Raw genomic sequence first — 7,704 nt, 5'->3', positions numbered from 1 at the left:
AATTTTCCTCTCAAAGTGTGTGTGTGTGTGTGTGTGTGTGTATGTGTGTCCGTCCCCTTTCCATAGCTTCATGTGAGTGTATGTGTGTATCCTGGCCTCTGGAGAACACTCATCTGTGTGTTTAGTCATTTTAATGATAACCACATTCTCTCTGCTCACCATGCCATTCATAATGACGCATGTTGTTGTTTTCAATGACTGAAATGAAACTCATATGCTTTCTGAGGCCCCCTTGCATTTATGCAATATTTAACAGCTGTGGCTTCAGATAAACCCTCTTTTGAAACTCCTCATGGGCTTGTGTGTGTGTGTTGACATGACTATAAATCTTGTTATTACAATGTAATAAATGCACTTATAACAACACATAGAATAATTGTGTCTATATAATAATGATTATAGAATAACTGTGTCATAAACAACCTGTCCTCGAACCAATACGCTTGTATAGTTCGTTGGTCCAAATCCCTGAAATACGACCCATCAGTGCGTATACTACAATTGCGCCCCTATAGGCAAAACGTTTCGTGTAGCTCAGTTAGTAGATTATTGCGTTATACAATGATATGTAATCATGCTATCATGGGTTCGATCCCAGGGAACAGACGTGCACGAAAATGTATATGCTCAATAAATCATAATTTAGCATGATTTCTGTGAGGGGTAGGTTTAGGGGTGGGGTTAGGTGTGGTCATTTGAAAGAATAAGTCACCTACAGTAGTAAAATATGTAGGAAATACTGTGAGATTGGTGTAAAAAGCCCACACATTGCATTTAAATAAACGTGCGTTATGATTGGTCATGACGGTATACGTCAATTCATGACGACAGATGCAACGCGATACTGTCATTATTTTTACGCCAGCTAGATGGCGCTTAACTTTAAAACGTAAATATAGGTCGTAATAAATGCTTGCACAAACAACCTATATGGTCGTTTATGTCTCTGTGATGGTCTGCGACTAATGGTTGGGTCAAATATCACAACATTTTTAGTAAAAGCAAAGGTATCTGTGTTATTAAAAGCTCAAAATGTACTTAATAATAAATATAAATTCTTGGTATTAAAAAAAAACTTACTTATAAGCCTAGAATGTAAAGCAGAAGTTAGTAGTGCAGATTATGGCAGGCTAACAAGGCTAGATAGGTGAAACAGATTTTATTAACTAATAATGAAAATGAAGCTTAAAGGATCATATGGCATTCATTAGCAAAGCCTTAATAAATGTGGCAGAACTTAAAAAAAAACTTGCAAAATTAAGTTTGCATTACAGTGACATTTTCTAATCATTTATGATTATTTTTTCAGCTCTGTGAAAGCATCAGTCCCAGTGTCTTTGCTCAGAAATTGAATTAAGTGGTGAAATTTGTCTCGATGTGTGTGCAATCAGACATAAAGTCTTTTTAGTGTAATGCTGTGACCCAAGAACCTTGTTACAGGGAAGTAAGGTTTTATTGTCATTGTGTGTTTGTGTGTGTGTGTGTGCAGAAACACACACAGATACAAAGAAGTGAACAGACAGACATGCAAATTCACTGTGGTTAAAATTTCTGTCATTTCTAGTTTATTTTGTGAAGTAAATCCAACCAACGTAACCTGAGCTAAGCTTGTGCTCTGCAAGAACTTTTTGCTGGACTAATGACCTACAGACACCAGAGCTAAAGGGATTACATTGTACACAAGTACGTTTGCAGTTACACACACACAAAAAAAAAAAAAAAAACTTAGTTTGACAAAAAATATTAAGTTTGATGTCAAAATGACATCTCTATAATAAAAAAAGAAAGAAGAAGAAGACAAAGGAATTGTTTGCCATGTAAAGCAAACTGAATATCATCACAAAACACAAATTACTGGTTTGGATTTTTTTTAGTTGGGTTGACTAACATGATCACCATGAAATATACAAGCTTTCTCCTTTTATGTTCCAAAAAATACATACAGTCACAAGTTTGGAAGGACATAAGGGTGAAAGAATTTGACAGATTTTTTATTTTAATATGTGACTTTTCTTAGTGTCTAAATCTTCCAAAAGAAGTGCAAAAACAACATTCTTTCTGTTGTTATTTCATTCCTTGTTGTTGTTATTAGCACTTTCTAATAAGTGGACTGTTGTTTTTTAGCGTCTGATGTTGGTTTTCCTGCTATTGTCTGGCATAGATGGCCCCGGCCTCCTTAGAGCGCGTCCCTCCCACCTCCCCGAATCCCCCAGCCCTCCCTTCAGCACCAAACACACACACACACACTCTCTCTCTTTCCTCTCCTTTTCTTCCTCTGCTTGCAGCTTCAGACATTTGGGGAATCCTGAAACAAGTTGTTCCCACAAAGAAGCATTGCCGACTTAGTGTAAGTAGACTCTGAATGAACAGAGCACACATAAACTTTTCACTAAGAGCCTTGATATTCCTGCCCTCCTGTGTGCGCTCCTTCATGTCTTTCGCTGTGGACACTGACTGCGCTTGCTGGACACCGTGAGACTCAAGATTATGGACATAGAGACGCTGTAGAGTCCGATACGCTGCATGTACCCTTGACTTGCTGGTGAGTGTCTTAATATAAGATCCCTCTCAACAGCTATCATTTGATTTGACATGAAGCATCATCAAGAGCTCGCTTCAACTTTTCCTTCAAGTCTCGTCTAGTTTCCACTGAGTTTTGTGACATCTCGGTGCTGTCCAAGCCATTCCTGTCAGGCTTTCTCAGGCTGTCTTTCCACCCCCGCTGCCTGGGATCATTCAGAGCGCCTCAACTCAGATTACTGGCTTCCTCCTGTTGTTTGTGGCTGCAGGTTTTCTCCTCCGCGCTCAGGCTTCGCGCTCCCACGCTCTAGCGCAGAGGGGAAGGAAAGCGCTGATAAGAGTTTAGGAGTCTCAGGCAGAGTGGCTTTCGTTAGCTGCCTCGATGTGCGTGTGTGCGTCTTAAAAGGAGGGGAACTTTTAGCAGCATGTTTTCTTCACTTGTTGTGTTGTTTTTGGAGGTAACGTTTCTTTTTGTGGGTGGAGGGGTGCGGAAATTGGAAACAGACCCAGCCTGAGTTGTAATGAGTCAGTCTGCATATCTGCATCCTTGTCAGTCTGGGACAAACAACAGTCCCATGACCTAGAAAAGGGAAAATGAGAGATGTCTCGAGATGATAGACACTGTTAGATGAGATGATGGAACTCTCGGGAGGTTTTAAATGGCTTGGATGTAATTTGTAATATTTTGGGTTTAACAGCGGAAAGGGAGGATAAAGAGATGGTGAGGGATGGTGCATGTGTGTTCTTGGTTGGTGGAATAAGATTAAATATCTCTGTACGCTCTAAAAATAAAGGTTCTTGAACAAAGGTCCATTATCAAGTGTTCTTGAATAGGCTGTAATGTTCATTATAGGTTCTTCAGATGGGTGTGTTGGTTTTTGGGTTCTTAGTTCTTAGGTTTTCTAGATGTAAAGATCTGTCATAAGGATGTAAAGGGACCAGAACTGAGTAATAATTTACCGTAGTTTTGCCTCGTCATGGACATACATAACAAGAAGTTTCTTTATTGAAACTGAAAGATGCATTCATTGAGAGTTTTCTCAAGGATTCGATCATTTTGTGGACATGGCAAAGCTAATGGTGGAGATTTGAGAGGAAATGCCCTCTTCTCAGATCCATGAGGAAGTGGCCTTGTGGCCAGCCTTGTGATGCATTCATCCCTCAGACTGATGTAGACGCCTGTTTCCCCAAAACCTCATGGCTGCTTGCTTTTGTCTATGTGATATGCCCATTTTAACATCGAAATTGGGAAGTAAACATGTAATCTGTTGAAGTCTTTAGTTTTGAACTTTAAAGAGAGAAGCTCTGGTTATGTGTGCTGCCAGTTTCTGCTGAAGTAGTCAAGGGATAGCATGTCATAATCCGACGTGATCTGATGATAATTCATATGTATTCTATGTAAAATGTGGTTCCATAAAATGTACATTTACTTAAGTTTTTTACAGGCACTAAGACATATTTTCAGCATTTAAACGTACAAAACTAATGTATTGGCGACACCTAAAAATTAATCCTTATGAAATCGCTGCATTAATTTTATTGTTATTGTTGTTTTAGTTGTCATATCAATGCCCTTGTTATTAATTTCATTATTAACTTTTTTACTTCTTTACTTAATATGAAAGGATAAAAGTTTGTTCGGTTCTGTGTGATTTCTGCCGCTAGCTCATTTCCAAGAATAGGCCTACATAATGTTAAACAAGACTTCACTTTAAACCCTTAAAAAATAAAAAATAAAAAATCTGCATTCAAAATTTCTCCGACATGCTGTGGCTGACAATAGAATTCACCAAAAACGCAACATTACTACGAAATGAATCCAGTATTTTTTGTGCACTGTGATCCAAATCTTACGAATCCATACGACTGTGAGGAGCAGACCCAAATCCAAGCCTTTACTGTGCGATCTTCATCCCGAGCAGCAAGTCCAGTGACTGTAAACAGCAAAGCCCACGCGGACTGATGCACACTTTTCAACTGTTGCCACTTCAAACGACATAAGGATAATCAAACGCTCATTGCGCGCCTTCATTTATCACAGATTGCAAAATGCTGTGTTTCTGGTGGGGTGTGTTTGATTGATGCACGCGCGTAAATGATAAATAATAAGTAAATTGTATATGTTTTTTTTTTACTAAAAAATACGTAGCAATTTGTATGTTTTAAACTTTGAAATACGTGTAAATTGTACGTTTTAGCATCAATAAAAACGTACAGAAATGTACGTTCCGTGCTTGTGAATGTTACATATTAATACCTTTGTATAAAACTGAAACCAAGCTGCATAATCCCTGAAGACCATACCCTGAAAATTATAAATGATTGCAAGACATCCGGTAGCTTCTGAACTAATATGAAGTTCAAGTCAAATTTGCTCTTTGTACGGTCAGTGTTTTCAGAGAGATTAAGCCTCTCTCAAGTGGCCTGACATTCCCAGTTTTCAAAGGGTGTTCATTTACACACATTTTTAAAGCATCTTCCTCTCATTATCCGCTCTCTGCTGTACCTTTGTCTCTCAGGAGCGCCTGTGTTATTAGTGATAAGATTAAGTAGTGGTAGCTTTTCCTGTCCTGAGCAGGAAGAGTTACTCTCTGTTCAGCTGCTGGCTTGTCCTGTATCCATCCTCTCATCCACCGGGAATATCACTGTAGTGTTGAGGGCAGCCCTCGGATCTTCCAGCTGTTGGCAACTGTACTGATCTGCCAGTCCATCTGGACGTCCACATGCTGCAAACTGATATCGCTCTCATTATTTAGGTAGCAAAGATAAAATCAGCTTAGACGTTCACAGCCCATTACTTAAAAAAAAAAAAACTTGAAAGTGGATGCAAATAATAGATTTCTCCTGTCAAATATAATATGAAAAATCTTGAGAAATCACTCTTTAAACAGCAGTATAGAATCTGACACGTTAGCCAATTAGAGAGCTTGGAGGCCAGTGGCCTAAGTCTGTGGCAGGACTACCTTTATGTGCAAACAATGCTAAACAAAATGCTGCTAATGCATTCTGGGTGAGTATTAATGTGTTGCCGAATGGTGGTTAAGGTGTTCAGTGTTGCTAAGGCATCACTAAGTAGTTGCTATGGAATTGCTAAGTGGTTGCTGTGCTTTTTTTGGATGAATTGTAGGTGTTCTGCATGGATGTTACTGTGTTGTTAACTTGTTAATTGACTGTTCTAGATGCTTGCTAGGTGTTCTGGGTGGTTGTCAGGGTGTTGCTAGGTGTTCTGGGTGGATGTGAGGGTTTTGTTCAGCGGTTGCTAAGTGTTCTGGATGGTTGCTAGGAGTTGCATGTGGAAGTTAGTAAGTTGTAACCTGGTTGCTAGACTGTTCTAAATGCTGGTGTTCTGGTTGTTTGTTTTAGGTTTTGTTAAGTAGACACTAGGTGCTCTGGGTGGATGTTAAGATGTTGCTGGGTATTCTGAGCGAGTGTTAGGATGTTGCTGGGCGTTCTTAGGATGTTGCTGGATGTTCTGGGTGAATGTTAGGATGCTGGGTGCTCTGGGTGGATGTTAAGATGTTGCTGGGTGTTCTGAGTGGGTGTTAGGATGTTGCTGGGCGTTCTGAGTGGGTGTTAGGATGTTGCTGGGCGTTCTGAGTGAGTGTTAGGATGTTGCTGGGCGTTCTGAGTGGATGTTAGGATGTTGCTGGGCATTATGAGTGGATGTTAGGATGTTGCTGGGCGTTCTGAGTGGATGTTAGGATGTTGCTGGGCATTATGAGTGAGTGTTAGGATGTTGCTGGGCGTTCTGAGTGAGTTGCTGGGTGTTCTGAGAGGATGTTAGGATGTGGCTGGATGTTTTGAGTGAATGTTAGGATGTTGCTGGGCGTTCTGAGTGAATGTTAGGATGTTGCTGGGCGTTCTGAGTGGATGTTAGGATGTTGCTGGGCGTTCTGAGTGAATGTTAGGATGTTGCTGGGCGTTCTGAGTGAATGTTAGGATGTTGCTGGGCGTTCTGAGTGAATGTTAGGATGTTGCTGGGCGTTCTGAGTGAGTGTTAGGATGTTGCTGGGCGTTCTGAGTGAGTGTTAGGATGTTGCTGGGTGTTCTGAGTGAGTGTTAGGATGTTGCTGGGCGTTCTGAGTGAATGTTAGGATGTTGCTGGGCGTTCTGAGTGAGTGTTAGGATGTTGCTGGGTGTTCTGAGTGAGTGTTAGGATGTTGCTGGGCGTTCTGAGTGAATGTTAGGATGTTGCTGGGCGTTCTGAGTGGATGTTAGGATGTTGCTGGGTGTTCTGAGTGAGTGTTAGGATGTTGCTGGGCGTTCTGAGTGAGTTGCTGGGTGTTCTGAAAGGATGTTAGGATGTTGCTGGATGTTTTGAGTGAATGTTAGGATGTTGCTGGGTGTTTTGAGTGAATGTTAGGATGTTGCTGGATGTTTTGAGTGAATGTTAGGATGTTGCTGGGTGTTTTGAGTGAATGTTAGGATGTTGCTGGGCGTTCTGAGTGAATGTTAGGATGTTGCTGGGTGTTCTGAGTGAATGTTAGGATGTTGCTGGGTGTTCTGAGTGAGTGTTAGGATGTTGCTGGGTGTTCTGAGTGAGTGTTAGGATGTTGCTGGGCGTTCTGAGTGAGTTGCTGGGTGTTCTGAAAGGATGTTAGGATGTTGCTGGATGTTTTGAGTGAATGTTAGGATGTTGCTGGGTGTTTTGAGTGAATGTTAGGATGTTGCTGGGCGTTCTGAGTGAATGTTAGGATGTTGCTGGGTGTTCTGAGTGAATGTTAGGATGTTGCTGGGTGTTCTGAGTGAGTGTTAGGATGTTGCTGGGTGTTCTGAGTGAGTTGCTGGGTGTTCTGAGAGGAAGTTAGGATGTTGCTGGATGTTTTGAGTGAGTGTTAGGATGTTGCTGGGTGTTCTGAGTGAATGTTAGGATGTTGCTGGGTGTTCTGAGTGAGTGTTAGGATGTTGCTGGGTGTTCTGAGTGAGTTGCTGGGTGTTCTGAGAGGAAGTTAGGATGTTGCTGGGTATTCTGAGTGAGTGTTAGGATGTTGCTAGCTGTTCTGGGTGGATGTTAGGACATTGCTGGACGTTCTGAGTGAATGTTAGGACATTGCTGGACGTTCTGAGTGAATGTTAGGACGTTGCTGGGCGTTCTGAGTGAATGTTAGGAGGTTGCTGGGTGTTCTGAGTGAGTGTTAGGTTGTCGCTGGGCGTTCTGAGTGAATGTTAGGACGTTGCTGGGCG

At 41.2% G+C, this 7,704-nt stretch overlaps 1 protein-coding gene across 3 annotated transcripts in view; it reads left to right on the top strand.

The window, feature by feature from the left end:
- Positions 1-2,239: 2,239 nt before the first annotated feature.
- Positions 2,240-7,704, top strand: part of LOC113094071 (histone deacetylase 7-like) — a 74,609-nt gene continuing 69,144 nt past the window's right edge. For 2 of the 3 annotated variants that reach the window (XM_026259723.1, XM_026259721.1), the window contains exon 1: positions 2,240-2,542. The gene's annotated coding sequence lies outside the window, so the exon portion shown is untranslated. The remainder of the gene's footprint in view (positions 2,543-7,704) is intronic. The other variant, XM_026259722.1, reaches the window with a different exon arrangement.

Source organism: Carassius auratus, unplaced genomic scaffold (genome assembly GCF_003368295.1).
Source record: "Carassius auratus strain Wakin unplaced genomic scaffold, ASM336829v1 scaf_tig00215236, whole genome shotgun sequence".
In the NCBI taxonomy this organism is placed as follows: domain Eukaryota; kingdom Metazoa; phylum Chordata; class Actinopteri; order Cypriniformes; family Cyprinidae; genus Carassius; species Carassius auratus.
Note: the sequence above shows the minus strand (reverse complement) of the source record. Positions and strands in the feature narration are given on the sequence as shown.